We start from the raw sequence: 15812 nt of genomic DNA on the forward strand, positions 1-15812 counted from the left end.
TTCGCTATCTGCTATATCATAGATATTGCTGTATTGCAGAGATGGAACCAACAGCATTTCATGATGGATTGATGTGGGAGGGAAATGAATGGAGGTAAGTAAAAAGGAGTATTCAGAGAGGAATTTGAATCAAACAGATTGGGTGAATGGTCAAGTGAAGTAATTTTGGTCTTTTTTTTTTTTTCTGCACTGTGCAGCATGTGGGATCTTAGTTCCCTGACCAGGGATCAAACCTGTGCCCCCTGCAGTCGAAGTGCAGATTCTTAGCCACTGGACTGCCAGGGAAGTCCCTAATTTTGGTCATTTTTGCCAACAGTGTCTCATTAAGTACTCTTGATGAATATCGTTTCTGTGGAGTTGGGGGTAAGGGATGCCCACTGAAGTGAGTTTAGGAGAGAATGGGAGGAGTGGAGGGGGAGACAGTGACAACATATTTTGCTATGAGGAGATATAAGAACTGGAATAGGAGTTAGTCAAGGATGGACTTTTTAAATATGGGGGACAGTTTGTACGCTGATGGGAAACTGATTTAGAGAAAGAAATGAAATTACAGGATGACATCATTGTAAAGGGAAGAGGTGATACGGAGCAAAAGTAAAAGAAGAGTGCAAGAAGAGCAAAGTGGAGATGGTGGCCTCAGATGGGGCAAAGAATTCATTTCAACTCAAGAAAGGCAAAAAGTGTGGTGCAAATGATTCTGAGGTGGAGGATGACAGGATAGGAAGATGGGGTTCCAGTCTGCTGCTATTTCCTCGGTTAAGTGTGTGGTAACATCATCATTTGAGGTTAAGAGGAAAAAGAGGGAGAACTGACCATTTGAAGAGACTTGTATGCAAGAATGCAAGATCTTCAGGTCAAGAAGCAAGCTTATAACCTATTTTCAAAACAGAAATACAGTCACAGATATAGAAAACAAACTTATGGTTACCAAGGGGTAAGGGGGGGAGGGATAAATTGGGAGATTGGGGTTGACATATACATACTATTATATATAAAACAGATAACTAATAAGAACCTACTGTATTACACAGGGAACTCTGCTCAATACTGTCATGACCTATATGGGAAGAGAATCTAAAAAAGAGTGGGTATATGTATATGTATGGCTGATTCACTTTGCTGTACAGCAGAAACTAACACAACATTGTAAATCAACTATACTCCAATAAAAATTAATTTAAAAAAAAAGCAAGCTTATAGAGAAGTATCTTGAGAAGTTTGTCCATCTGTTGTCCTGAATAGAAACCCCAACCATGCAGTATGGTGGTTTGTTTATCTTCAGGGAAGTTCAGCTCTTCTGGTGCAACATGAAGCAGGTGAAGGGTTGCATTCATCCAAAGGTGGAGAGAGAGAGGGCAAATGGTGGTAAAATTGTAAAAGAATGCTTAATAGACAATGGATCTAAGCTGGGGCAAGGGGTGAGAGCATGACGGCATGATGGGCAGTAAAATACTGGTAAGGTCAATCTCTGGGAAGTTCTTAGGGCTGAAGAAACATTTGGAGTGATGCATAAGAATCAATGGCTCTAACACAGGGGTTGACAAACTTATTCTATAAAGGGCCAAATAGTATCTTAGGCTTGTTGTCTGTACAGTCTCTGTCAAAACCACTCAAATGTAGGTCATAGTTTTCTGACCTCTGCTCTAAAGGATAGAAGGCAAAACTCAGAGACCGGGGTGACTGAAATTATTATTATTGCTGTGATCAGTTTTGAGTGATGACAAGTGTCACTAAACAGGACCCCCTGGGGCCTTCCTGGGACAGACCCCCCCCCCCAACACCCATGTCCTTTGCCCGCCTCTTGTCTGTAAAAACAACTTTAGCTAAAGAATAAATTTAGGGCTTCCCTGGTGGCACAGTAGTTAAGAATCTGCCTGCCAATGCAGGGGACACGGGTTCGAGCCCTGGTCTGGGAAGATCCCACATGCCATGGAGCAACTAGGCCCATGCGCCACAACCACTGAGCCTGCACTCCAGAGCCCACGAGCCACAACTACTGAGCCTGCGTGCCACAACTGCTGAAGCCCATGCGCCTAGAGCCTGTGCTCTGCAACAAGAGAAGCCACTGCAATGTGAAGCCCGCGCACCACAACAAAGAGTAGCCCCTGCTCGCTGCAACCAGAGGAAGCCTGCGTGCAGCAGCAAAGACCGAACGCAGCCAAAAATAAATAAATAAATAAATAAATAAATTTATTTTAAAAAAAGAATAAATTTAATCAGAAAATTTAAAAAAATGCAAAAACAAAGGCAAGCAGTCAAACAAGACAAAATAGTAATAGTTTAGCCATTAAACAAAGTCAAGGGCCTTTAGTTCCTCCTCGAGGGCTAGAGATAATATTCTGAGCCATATCTTTTGATCTGTTTTACAGATACTGAAACCCCCACCAGGTGGAAGAAGTTAACTGTATGCTGCCCACAAGCACGTAGACCCCAGACCGGTTGGAACCAAAAGGTTCATGAGGTTGACTCCTGGTTTCTCACCACCAACTAATCAATAGAATGCCCATGATCTGATCATGTACCCTGCAACCCTCTCCTCAGCATGTAGCCCCTTCCTCTTTTCCCCATACTGTCTTTGAACAAAATCTAAAGAGTGGGGAATTGGTTCTTTGGGATATGTGTCCACCTTCCCCCCAGGGTTGCAAACTTCCTCAGTAAAGCTATCTTTCTTTTTACCTAACACTTGTCTCTCAGTATTGGATTTTTTTTTTTTTTTTTTTTTTTGGCTGTGTTGGGTCTTTGTTGCTGCACATTGGCTTTCTCTAGTTGTGGCGAGCAGGGGCTACTCTTTGTTGCGGTGCGTGGGTTTCTCATTGTGGTGGCTTCTCTTGTTGCAGAGCACCGGCTCTAGGTGTGTGAGCTTCAGTAGTTGTGGCACATAGGCTCAGTAGTTGTGGCTTGCGGGCTCTAGAGTGCAGGCTCAGTAGTTGTGGTGCACGGGCTTAGCTGCTTCGCGGCATGTGGGATCTTCCCAGACCAGGGATCGAACTTGTGTCCCCTGTATTGGCAGGTGGATTTTTAACCACTGCGCCACCAGGGAAGTCCCTTGTCTCTCAGTATTGGATTTTTAAACGACAAGCAGCTGAACCTAAGTTTGATAACACAAGCACTAGGGGAATACCACCCAAGTGTGGTGAGCATTTGTTACCACTGAGATAAGCACAGAGATTGAGAATAAGCATTTAGACACTTTTAAAGCAATTTGAAATAGTAATTTTATGTCTGTTTTAATAATTAAAAACAAGCCTTGTATTCTGTATGCCTTTTCCATTTATTTTTATCATAATTTATTTCTTTGTTTTACAAAACAATCAGTCTATGATGGATTGGACATTAAAAAAATGGTCCTTCCCCACAGACAGCTTCAGAAGCAATGGTCTTTAGTGCGATCATAGGAGTGAAGGACTAAGCTAGGGTGGAAGTCAAAATCACTGGAGGTGAGAGGCAAGGGGCTTGGGGGCATCATCCGGTCAATGTTGAAGTCACTAAGAATGGTGTCATACATAGGGTGGAGGTGGTTGATATCAGTGGGAGCCCTATTTGTGTTCAGCACCCTAGAGAAGCTAGCACTGAGGAGGGAGGATGGAGACAGAACTGAGGTTCCTTAAGATAACGATATCTGCCATTTCCCAAAGAAAACAGCATCCAAATTAGCATGAAGGTTGCAAAACCTTGTGTCCAGTCATCACTCAGGCCAGCCTCCTGTGCTTTCTCTGTTCCCAGGAGAGCCAGACAAGTGTCTAACTTCTGTCTGGGGCTTGCCAAACAGAAAGCCAGTGGGTGTAACCCCAGCTGGGCCCCGACAGTAGGCTGAGAGAGTGTGGCGTGGCCTCACTCTCAATAAGAGGAGGTATCCAGAGTCTTCAGGAATATAAAGCCCAATGCCTCCCAATTGCAAGTTTAGGAGACAAGACTGATGCTGGGACTGTGGAATGAGACACCTGGCTCTGCATATATGAGGTCAGCCTCAGGCAGCAATTTCTGATTTGCATAGAGTGAGTGGCATACGGCCACTGTGAGTCCAGAACAGGGGCCATAGGTACTGAGGGGTCGGGGTGGGGATGGGAGGGAGAGACACCTATATTGAAGTATTTCCCCAAGTAGAAGAGGAGGGGCAGGGCCTGAATCTTTGGGGTCCCCATCCTGTGGGAGTCACTGAAACACACAAAACCTGGTCAGACATTTATTGGGGCGGTGGAACCAGCTCTCCACCTTATGGTACTCTTAGACTGATAGGATTTCAATATGGAACTCCGGCTGGTTGAAAGTGCCTTCATATTGTGCCTGTGAAACATCACTGGTCTGAAAGGTGAAGCAGCTCTTTGGAGCTTGGAGTATGCAGACAGCGTTGCACACTTGGCAATAACGTTGATGGCACTGCCACATGCGAATCCAGGACTGGAGCTTGACTGCCGCCTGCTCCTGGATTACATAGATCTTCAGTGAGATCTGCCGCCGCTTATACACCTGCCTCCACAGGACTGTTCTCCACCAGGACTGAATCATCCAGGCCCTGAGGGCGGCTGCCAGCAGGGTCCTACGCACCAGGTTGCCACGCCACCAGGCCTGGATCTTCCCAGCTGCCTTCTCTCTTGCTCTCTGGCGTTGTTTTGCAAGAAGCAACTAACCAAGCAAAGCAGAGGACTCCCAGTGAATTTGTCACCATCAACCACAGCTCTGGTGTCTGCCACAGAGGACCTCTGATCTCCCCTCTTAACAATCAGCCTTTTCCCTGGTGGTTCTGAGGACCCAGGAGATCTGGGTGGGGTTTTGGCTCTAATTCTATCTTGTCTGTGGCCATGAACACATCTGCTCACCCTCTGAGTCACAGTGTTTTTGTCTATAAAATGGGCATATGCTTGCCCTGTGGTCTTCACAAGTTCATGGAATCAGTGGAAACACTTTCTGATCCAGGAGACCCACCATGGATGTGAGGAACCAAAGGGTCCTCATAAGGATGAACCTGTGCATTTGTAGCTTGCACCTCAGCCCAAATTCCAGCCTGTGATGCTGCCTCCTGACGTCTCACACCATGTCACAGCCCCTTGGCGTCTTCCCCACCTCAATTCTTTTGACTTCCACTACTATCTCTCAGTCACCCTCATATACTTCTAGGCCCAGACTGCCCTTTCTCCAGCTCTCCAGTTCTCACTGTGCTGTGTCCCACCTTCCAGGTTGCCTGTGGGTATCCCAATTCCTTGCTTCTCTGCTGTCTCTCTCCCCTGCATCCTTAACACAGATCACCCAGAATAGGGAAGGAATTTACAAGGACAGGAGGGCAACACTGGGCTGACTCCTATGAGACTAGCGATGGAGCCTTTACTTCCAAGGACCCTGGGGTCAGAGGGCCAATGATCTGTGGTTCTCTCATGCTCCTGGGTCCCACCTACCTTTTTTTGCCTCTCTTTCTCTAGAGCATCATTATCTGGCTCAGACTTCTGCAATCAGAATATAGGGAGAAAGCATGAGTGAGGACTAGCCTCTGGGCAAAGTCTCCATAGCCCCAGCTCCCCGTTCCTTCCCTTGGTCCTTTGAAGTCATCTAGTGCTTCCCTCTGCCATGGGACAACTCCCCACGCCCGGGGAAGGGAGTGTCTAAGTCTTACACAGCATTTATTGCCCATGGTTTGGGGGCAGTGGTGCAGGTGTTCACATCCCCCTCTGGTCGCTGCTCCATTGGCCCTGGCAGAGGCAGGCAGGACGGTAGATGAGAAGATAGCCATGATGTCACAAGGGCAACTATGACCCAGGGACCATATTGCCTTCTCCAGGCTCAAACTTGTTGGATAAAGTGGAAACACCTGCCCATTTCCCTCCTGCCAGGGATGGACCAGGGTTTTTGGTAGAACCACAGCCCCTGAGAGTCTGTCTTGTCCCAAGAATGATCTCTGGTCTGGTCCACCCACAAGATCGTCCTGTCCTCAGCCGCTGAGTAGAGCAGCTCACACAGTGCAGAGGAAGGTGCATGGGCTCAGGCTGCTCCCCATGCCCTCCTGCTTTCTCTACCATGGTGCCCTTCTTCAGTGGGTGAGAAAGTCCTTCTTTAATGGGGAGCAGTGTGGGTATGGATGGTGAGCAGAAGGGGCCAAGGAAGGTTTGGGATGGATGTACCTCAGCCAATTTCTACTCCCTCCCTCCAGCTGCTGTAATCCCCTGTCCTTCTGTAGCTGTTGGGTTCCACTTAGCAAGTCAATATATGTTCCTTATAACAAAACAAGACTTTTCATCCTGTCTGAAACAGTGGGTTGGAGGAATTTCCCAAATGGTCATTACCTAGGAGACAGGTAATATCCCAGACTCCTCTGGTAGTGGCAGTGGTCATACTTTAAAGTCAATTAGGGGGACTTCCCCGGTGGTCCAGGGCTTAAGACTTCGCCTTCCAGTGCAGGGGTTGTGGGTTCGATCCATGGTCAGGGAGCTAAGATCCCACATGCCTCGCGACCAAAAAACCAAAACATAAAACAGAAGCAAACCGAATGTAAAATGGATGGCTAGTGGGAAGGTGCTGCATAGCACAGGGAGATCAGCTCGATGGTTTGTGACAATCTAGAGGAGTGGGATAGGGAGGGTGGGAAGGAGGCTCAAGAGGGAGGGGATATGGAGATATATGTATACATATAGCTAATTCACTTTGTTGTACAGCAGAAACTAACACAACATTGTAAAGCAATTATACGCCAACAGAGATGTAAAAAAAAAAAGCAATATTGTAATAAATTCAATAAACACTTTAAAAATGGCCCACATCAAAAAAAATCTTTAAAAAAAAAAAGTCAATTAGGTATTCAGGCTTGCTTCAAAAGCCAGCTGTCTTCTAGCTGTCCCCACCACCATTTCCCAGCTATGTTCACATTCTCTCTCCCTCCAGATCTTAGTAACATGCTGACACTGACATTGCCTCTTCATTTTAAGGCATTATCTATCAACTTCCCACCAAAGAAGATGAGGATTTAATTTTTCTGTCCCACTCCAAACAACCCCACTTTTTCTTCTCCTCATCTTCCCCATGAGGTTATTTGCTTTAGGTCCAATCATGATTTAGTGTTTACATTATCATGACCATGTGAGTGCTACTGACAGCCGTGCCAAGGAGCAAACTCTGATTCCCTTCCTCTCCCTGCACAGTTTCATAGAAGCTTTTATTATGAAAATGTTAAAAATATATATAATTTGCTAACAGTGACTCCAAATGTACTCATGACCCAGCATAACCTGTCTTCCTCCTCTAAATTCATTTCTAAGTGACCTCCAATGATTCTCTACAGCAGACAATGCTGCAAGGAGCATCTTTCTGTCTCTTTGCAGCTGTGGGAGGCATTCTCCAGAGATACACACAGGGTGGCTTGCTGAGTCATAGGACAGTTGGCTCCTCCACGCCACTAAATCCTGACAAACTGCTCTCCAAAGTGGCAGCCCCAAGTCTAACCTATGTCAATCACTTACTAATTTTTCCTGAACTGAAAGATGTAAAGTGGTGTTGCCTTGCTATTTTACTTTGCATTTCTCTGAAAAGAGACTTGAGCAGAGTGTGACTCTTAAGAGTGAGTACCTGGGTTCCAGTCTTGACACAGACCCTTTCCGCCTGTGTGAACTTGAGGCAGGAGATAGATGGGCCCCAGGGTGAGAAGCTGGAGTTTGTCCCCTGTGGTCAGATACTCCAAGATGAAGATAACAGCAGGAACAAGAGAGGAGCTGAGCCCTGCCCAGATAAAAGATAAAGAGACCACATATTTCTCATTCTTGAAGTCAAGGAGACCTTTCTACTACACATGTGCAGAAAGACTCCTTGGGTGCCAAAAACAGAGGGGGCATCACCCCATGATAGGTGATGTCAACCTACCCATAGGCCTCTTCCCTAGAATCCATCTTGGCTAAGAGATGCATGCGCACACAGGGAAGGACCCTGAGTTAAACCAAATGCAGACTCAGAGCCAAGCAAAGCAAGATGATTCCCAGAGGAAACCTGGAAGTATGCTCCATATAAGTGATTCAAACTACCACGAGGGCACAACTCTCTCGGAGCCCGCCCGAGTGAGAGTATGTCTATTCACACATACCATTTTTCCTCCTAATAAACACTTTACTTGTTTCACTACTTTCTGTGGAAATTTCTTTGTGGAAATTCTACAAAGCCAACGGGCCAGGGCCTTGTCACTGGCCACTGGTCTTCGTGGTCTAGTGGCTACTAGCGGGGGTTACTGTTTGTTGTGGTGCACGGGCTTCTCATTGCGGTGGCTTCTCTTGTTGCGGAGCACAGGCTCTAGGCGTGCAGGCTTCAGGAGTTGTGGCACGTGGGCTCAGTAGTTGGGGCTTGTGGGCTCTAGAGTGCAGGCTCAGTAGTTGTGGCACACGGGCTTAGATGCTCTGCAGCATGTGGGATCTTTCTGGACCAGGGCTCAAACATGTGTCCCCTGCATTGGCAGGCTGTTTCTTGACCACTGCGCCACCAGGGAAGTCCCTGGACCTCCAGCATTCTCTTGTATGACTTCCTTGGATAACCCTTTGCTGGATAGAAATGTTGCAAATATCCTTCCCAGACATCATCTGCCTGTTAACCTTTCCCATGGTGTCTTTCATTGCACAGATATCTTTCCATTCATTTCCCCCTTTATAATCGTGCTTTCTCATCCAAACTCACACATTTTTTTCTATTAGATTCTGGTTTATGTTTTACATTGAGGTCTTCACCAAGTGACAGGAACATGATTCTGCACACCGTGTCGCCCTCTTTCTAGGATTTAGTCCCTCATTTTGATAGAGCACATCCTATCTTAGTTTCCTATGAAAAGGTGCATTGACACAAATTTGCAGAGAGATGCATGGTTGAAAATGACTTTATGCTCAAATCTGATTGATAGTTTTGCTTAGTATAGAATTGTAGATCGAAAATAATTTTCTTCAGAATTTTGAGGACTTTGTTCCACTTTCTTCTAGAAGTCTAATGCTACTCTGATTCTTTAGTCCATGGGATGTAACCTATTTTTTTACTTTTTGGAAGCTTTAAAATCTTCTCTTTATCTCTGATGTTATGAGTTTATTGTTGTTTCAATAAATACTTATGTAATTAGTACACGATTCTATCCAGGTCTTAGATGATTCAAATCCTACTCTCTAGAAATGACTGTCCCACCATCCCTGACGATTCTCTCAGCTAACCATCCCAGGTCCCTCATCCCTAATAGACATGTTGTTCTCAACCTCTCCAAGATTTTTTTTCTTATTCATTGTGTTGGGTGCTCGATTAGCCTTTTAGTTTAGAAAACTCATGTCATCAAACTCTGGAAAACTTTATTGTATTTGTTTTTTTAAAAAAATAATTTCTACCCTTCAATTTTCTCTATTTAATACTTATACAAATCCTATTAGTAAGATCATAGATTGATCCTCTAACTTTTCAATATTTTCTACATTATCTTCTAACTTTTTTTTGTTCTACTTTTTTGGAAGATTTTCTCCATTTTTTTAAGAGTCTTAACTTTCAAGAGCTCTTTCCTGTCTTCTGAATATTCTTTTAATGGCACACCATTCTTGTTTCACTGATTTATCATCTCTTATCAGTCTAGAATGTTAGTTATAGTTGCTAGTTTGGGTTTTTTTTTTTAACATTTTTCTTCTGTTCCCAGTATTGCCTCTATTTCTTTTAAGCCTTTTTTTTCCTGTTTTTGTTTTTGTTTCAGTCTTTCATGTTAGAAGCTTTATGCAAATGTCAACGATTTACGTTAAATGTTCCCTATTTAAGTGTTAGAGGAGAATGCTAAAAAATCGAAAGGAAGCTCAGCGTCCATGGGTGGGGCTTATGATGCCATTCAGTAAGGGTTAATAAGGCAGAGTTGGGTTTTGTTTCAAACATCAGTATTCATTTGTTTTATTCTTTGGAGCTTGTGGTAGATTGCATTAGTGGCCTTATACTGACAACTTTTGCTATGGGACTTTGAAGTTTCTTCCCATAAGGGAACAGAATCTATCTTCCTGTGCCTTGGGTTTGGCTATGTGACTTGCTTTGCCCAGTAGAATAAGGTGGAATGATGACATGCAAGTTTGACTTTGGCTTTGAAAGGCTTTGCCCATTTATATTTGCCCTTTTGCACTTCTGCCATTGCCAAGACAAGAAAAACCCCGGGTAGCCTGCTGGTATGAGGAGGAGGAAGAGAAAGTAGCCTGCTGGTATGAGGAGGAGGAAGAGAAACGTGGAGCAGAGCTTCCCCGGCCAAGCCACCCCAGTTCAACGCAGCCTAGGTCAGCAGGCTTACTGTTGCATGCCACTGAGGCTTGTGGCAGTTTGTTATGCAGCATTTGTGTAGCAATAATGGACTGATTCCCCAGAGAAGAATCCCAGAACCTTGAGTCAGAGAGTAGGAAAATGAAACTTGACTGCAGGCCTTCAGGGAGCTGAGTTGGCAAAGAGGTTTGGAGGTCTCAATGTTCACCCTACACACTTCCAATCAATCCCTCCATTTTAGTATAGCACTTCACCTCTGCCTTCAGCATGCCTGAAATCCCTGAGTCCAGATGTCCTTTGCTTTAACTTATCTGGAAAATAAATCTCTCTCTTGCCAGGCCTGGAGCAGGGGCTATTGCCCAGCAGTACACATGAAGGAGGGGACTAGGGTAATTCCTACAAAGGAAGGGGGAATTCCAACAAATCCTTAAATAAATGTTTAATCCTCTCCTAGAGATTCTTAATAGCTGGTGCCCAATTTCACAGTATGTTATTATTACAGGTTTGTAATGCATTTTAATGTGACTGATCATTATCTCAGTCTCTTTTTTCAAAATTGTCTTAATTGTGGATATTTATTTATTCTTCATTATGATTCTCTTGCCTCAGTGTGCTAATTTACCAAAAACTCCTAATGAGATTTTTATTGGAATTGAGTTTAATTTACAGATTAACTTAGAAATAATTGACAACTTTACAACGTTAAGTCGTTTCATCAATGACTATTTACTATTTTTCCTATTTATTTAGATCTTCTTTTATGCCCTTTTGAGCTGTGGACAGAAGTGGTATATGTAACTTCAAGGACATGCCCTTAAAGAGAAGTAGCATGCCTTTCTCCTTCTCTTTCATCCTTACTGGCTAGATTAGGGATGTAATTATTGATCTTAAAGCTGCCGTCTTGGATCATGAAGTAACCTTGGGACTAGAGGCCATATATAGCAAAGTAAAAAGTTGGAAGGGGAAAGGATTTCTTAATCTGTGGGTACCATGCCAGGCCTGGAACATGTTTCTGAACTTAAACCTCAATTTGTTTAAACCACTGCTACTTTGGTTCTGCTTTCATTTACAGCCACCATATAGCTAAACTCTACCCCAGTGATTCGCATAGTGGAGTTCCCTAAAACAGTAGTCACAGAATCACCTGGAAACTTGTTAGAAATACTCATTCTTGGGAACGTGATCTACTGAATCAGAAATGATGGGTGGGGCCCAGCAATCTGCTTTAATGAGACCCTCCACCTCATTGGGACTGTTGATAAAGTTTGAAAAACATTACCCTATTTCCCTCTTAGGTTCAACACCCACAATAGAATTTCTTCATGGGAAGATTTCTTTAGGGGGCAGAGCTCAGAGGTCATCCTGGAGTAAAGGCTGCCACACATATGCTTTGCATAAGTGGAGTAGAGGGCAAGAGAAGGACCTGACTGGTTCATCTATTCCTCACACAGTTGTTTCAAGAATGACTGATGATTATTGCCCATGGCTTCCTCCTGCTGACTTGCTGAACTAGGCAAATGATAAAATGCCACATTGGCTCACAGGTGACCAATCCATGATTAGATTCACACTCAGGCCATTCTAATTATAGATGATTAGCTGATTTATTCATAACTCCACAGCACTTTCCTTTTTCACCACACTACACAGCATTACAAGAATGTTCTGATCTTCTGGGTGCATTAAGTGAGAGATAATCCCATGTTTATTGTAAGAATTTCCTAGGCATACCTTCTGCCAAGTTCCTAACTCAAAAACCAATTTTTGAAAACCCATTCCAGAAAAGCAACTTACATAAAATTCAATCTCCTTTAAGTGTTTTTTAATTTGCAGAGATCTCCTACTCTTGCTATCTGTCTTAGCAAGCCGACTTCAGTGAAAATGGAGATTTATTGGCTCACAAAAGTAAGAATTCCCATAGTATAGTGGGTGGTAGCTTCAGGCATGGCTGGATTCAGAGGCCCAAAGGAATCCTTAGGACTTAGTCCCTCTCTTTCCATCTTTTGGTTCTACTTTCCTCTGTGTTGGCTCCATTCTCAGCAAGCTATTTCCATGTGGTGTCCCCCAGCAGCTCTGGTTTCGTAATTCTCACAGTCATCAATCCTAGTAGTTCCACCATGGCATGAGAACTGAAACTCAGTGGCCTGGCTTGCATCATGTGCACATCTCTGAACCAATCACTGTGGCCATATACATAAATTATTCCAACATTCCTCTAAGTAGTTGTACATCCTAGGCTGGTGCCTCCATCACCCAGGAGCAATCATGTGGGTGCCCTGCATGGGAATTCTCCACCCATCCTTGTGGAGCTTCTAGGGATGAGGGGTAATCAGGGCTCAGAAGAGCAGAGCTGTGTCTGAGGATGGACAGGTTAAAGAAAATGATCTCTGCCAGCAATTTACGGATCAGAAAATTCCGTGAGTTAGAGAAACAGCTACAAGGAGACATGACATTATAAGAGTTGATAGAGGAAGGCAGAGACTGAGGGAGAAAGATACTGGGGAACACAAAGAGATAATTATAGTTACAATGAAAGATAAGATTATGAAGGACAGACAGAGAGGGAGACACAGAGACAGCAATGAAGACCAACAAAGCTAGAGAACAGTATGCCCAGATGAATGGAGACACAATAACAGCTCTTCCTTCCACCACCCAGCACACACATACACACACACACACACACACACACACAGAGAAACACCGCCAGAGAGAAATAAAAATTCAAAGAAGCTGAGAAAGACATGTCTTTTGGGTATGAGGGATTTGGGGTGGTTGATGAGAGAACCATTCATTCAGGGATGGTGGGACAGTTGTTTCTAGGGAGAAAGACTTGAGTCATGGTAAAGCCACAAATCCAGGGCCTGGATAGAACTGTGTATTCATTCATTACCTAAATATTTACTGAAACAACAAAAAGACAACCACAACCCAATTAAAAATTTTTTTCAAAACTTGAATAGAATTTTCTTCTAGAGAAGATACACAAATGACCAACAAGCACACTGAGATGCCCAATATCACTCATCATAAGAGAAATGCAAAAGAAAACACAATGAGACACCACTTCACACTCACTAGGATGGCTAGAATTTTCTTTAAAAGGAAAATAACAAGAGTTGGCAAGGATATAGAAATATTGGAAAACTTGTATATTGCAGATGGGATGTAAAATGCGGTAGCTACTAAGTATTTATAGTGGCATTATTCACAACAGCCAAAAGGTGCAGACAGTCCAAATACCTATCAAGAGTGGATAAACAAAATGTAGCGTATCCATACAATGGATATATACTTTACTATAAAAAGTAATGAAGTACTGAGGCATGGCTACAACGTGGATGAACCTTGAAAACATCATGTTAAGTGAAAGAAGCCAGACACAAAATATCACATGATTCCACACTAGGTAAATCTATGGAGACAGAATGCAGATTGGTGGCTGCCAGTGGCTGGAGGAGCAGGTACTGGGGAGTGATTGCTTTTTGGGTATGGGGTTTTCTTTTAGGACAATAAAAATATTTTAGAAATTGATATACATAATAGTGGTTGCTTAACACTCTGAACGTACTAAATGCCACTGAATATTATGTGGTTAATATAAAAATGGTTATGTGGATTTCACTTATTTGTGCGACGTGATGGTCAGTCAGGTGAGGCCACATGAGAATAGGAGAGGCACAGGAAACAAGGTTTACTGTACTTACAGATGCTGGAGAAGAGGTCACCACCTCATGTCACACAGGGTCAGAGGACAAGCATCAGGTACTGGGCAAGTGGCAGAAGACAGGGGTGAGAAAAGAACTTTTGCCATGGTCTTTCTTTTTTTTTTTTTATTTATTTTTTATTTTTTTTATTTTTTTTTAAATTTATTTATTTATGGTTGTGTTGGGTCTTCGTTTCTGTGCGAGGGCTCTCTCTAGTTGCGGCAAGCGGGGACCACTCTTCATCGCGGTGCGCGGGCCTCTCACTATCGCGGCCTCTCTTGCTGCGGAGCACAGGCTCCAGACGCGCAGGCTCAGTAATTATGGCTCACGGGCCCAGTTGCTCTGCGGCATGTGGGATCCTCCCAGACCAGGGCTCGAACCCGTGTCCCCTGCATTGGCAGGCAGACTCTCAACCACTGCGCCACCAGGGAAGCCCGCCATGGTCTTCCCTGAAGCAGGAAAGACAAGGTTGGGCAGGGTAAACAGTTCAGGATTGGCTAGTTTGAGTAATTCAGGTGGGCTCTACGTTATAGGGGTGGTCCCCAGATGCCCGGTACCTGGACCTTGGATCTGGAATCTGGACCTGCGATGATTAAGGCACTGGAATATTGCCCTCTGGGGGTGCACAGGCCCGAGAGAGGAGGTAAGGCTCTGGATTGGTTGGTTTGCAAATCATAGGCATGCTCCAGGCTGAGTTCTTTGCCATCTCAAAGAATTGGCCAGCCCTGGGAGGGGTAGTCTACCCAAGCCAGAAAGGAATGTTCAAAAATGATGTCAAAATGTCATAATATACAGAAAGTTAAAATGTATAGCCAATAACATACTGAAAGAGAGAGAGAGGGAGAGAGAACCAACTGTTCTAGATCCTGGGAACACAGCACTGAACCCAGAGTCCCTGCTCTTTTGGAGCTCACCTCTTGTGGGGGAGGGGACAGAAAACAGAGAGGTAAGATAACCTTGGTAGGGATGAGGACTGAAATAGGAAAGCAGAGTCAGGAGCTAGAGTATACAGTAGTGGGCGGGAAAGCTATTTCAATAAGGTGATCAAATCAAAGGAGGCCTCCCTGGAAGGAACACGGAGCAGAGACAAACCTGAAGGGAATGTGGGCTCCACCTGCAAGAAGACAATCCAAAGAAAGGTGGCAGCAAGAGCAAAGTGTTGCGATGGGAGGGTGCTGGGGTTTTTTTTTGATATTAGCAGAGCTGCCAGGGAGGGCATTGAGAGAGTGAGACGGCCAAGGCCAGACTGTGTAGGCTTATGTAGTCCCCAGGCGGGTGGGGGCATTTTGGAATTGGTCTAAATTGAATGAGAATGCTCTTGGATTGGAAGAATTAACATTGTTAAAATGGCCATGCCACCCAAAACAATCTACAGATTTAACTCAATCCCTATCAAATTACCCATGAGATTTTTCACAGAACTAGAGCAAATAATGCTAAAATTTATATGGAATTATAAAAGACCCAGGATTGCCAAAGCAATCCTGAGGAAAAAGAACAAAGCAGGAAGCATAACCCTGCTAGACTTCAAACAATACTACAAAACTACAATAATCAAAACAACATGGGGGGGCTTCCCTGGTGGCACAGTGGTTGAGAATCTGCCTGCTAATGCAGGGGGACACGGGTTCGAGCCCAGGTCTGGGAAGATCCCACATGCCGCGGAGCAACTAGGCCCGTGAGCCACAACTACTGAGCCTGCGCGTCTGGAGCCTGTGCTCCGCAACCTGTGCTCCGCAACAAGAGAGGCCGCGATAGTGAAGAGGCCCACGCACCACGATGAAGAGTGGCCCCCACTTGCCGCAACTAGAGAAAGCCCTCGCACAGAAACGAAGACCCAACACAGCCAAAAATAAAAATAAAAATAAATAAATAAATAAAAGATTA

The 15812-nt window shown here is 44.3% G+C and overlaps 1 protein-coding gene across 4 annotated transcripts in view; it reads right to left on the bottom strand.

Moving 5' to 3' along the window:
* LOC309608376 (IQ domain-containing protein F2-like) overlaps positions 1 to 15812 on the bottom strand; it is a 119637-nt gene that overhangs the window by 28732 nt on the left and 75093 nt on the right. Inside the window, exon 3 of one of the 4 annotated variants that reach the window (XR_014232827.1) lies at positions 7897 to 13986. The exons of the other annotated variants lie outside the window; for them this stretch is intronic. The gene's annotated coding sequence lies outside the window, so the exon portion shown is untranslated. Of the gene's footprint in view, positions 1 to 7896; positions 13987 to 15812 lie in introns of those variants that run through there. 4 annotated transcript variants of the gene reach the window in all.

Source organism: Balaenoptera borealis, assembly GCF_965194805.1.
Source record: "Balaenoptera borealis genome assembly, chromosome: 12".
Classification (NCBI taxonomy): domain Eukaryota; kingdom Metazoa; phylum Chordata; class Mammalia; order Artiodactyla; family Balaenopteridae; genus Balaenoptera; species Balaenoptera borealis.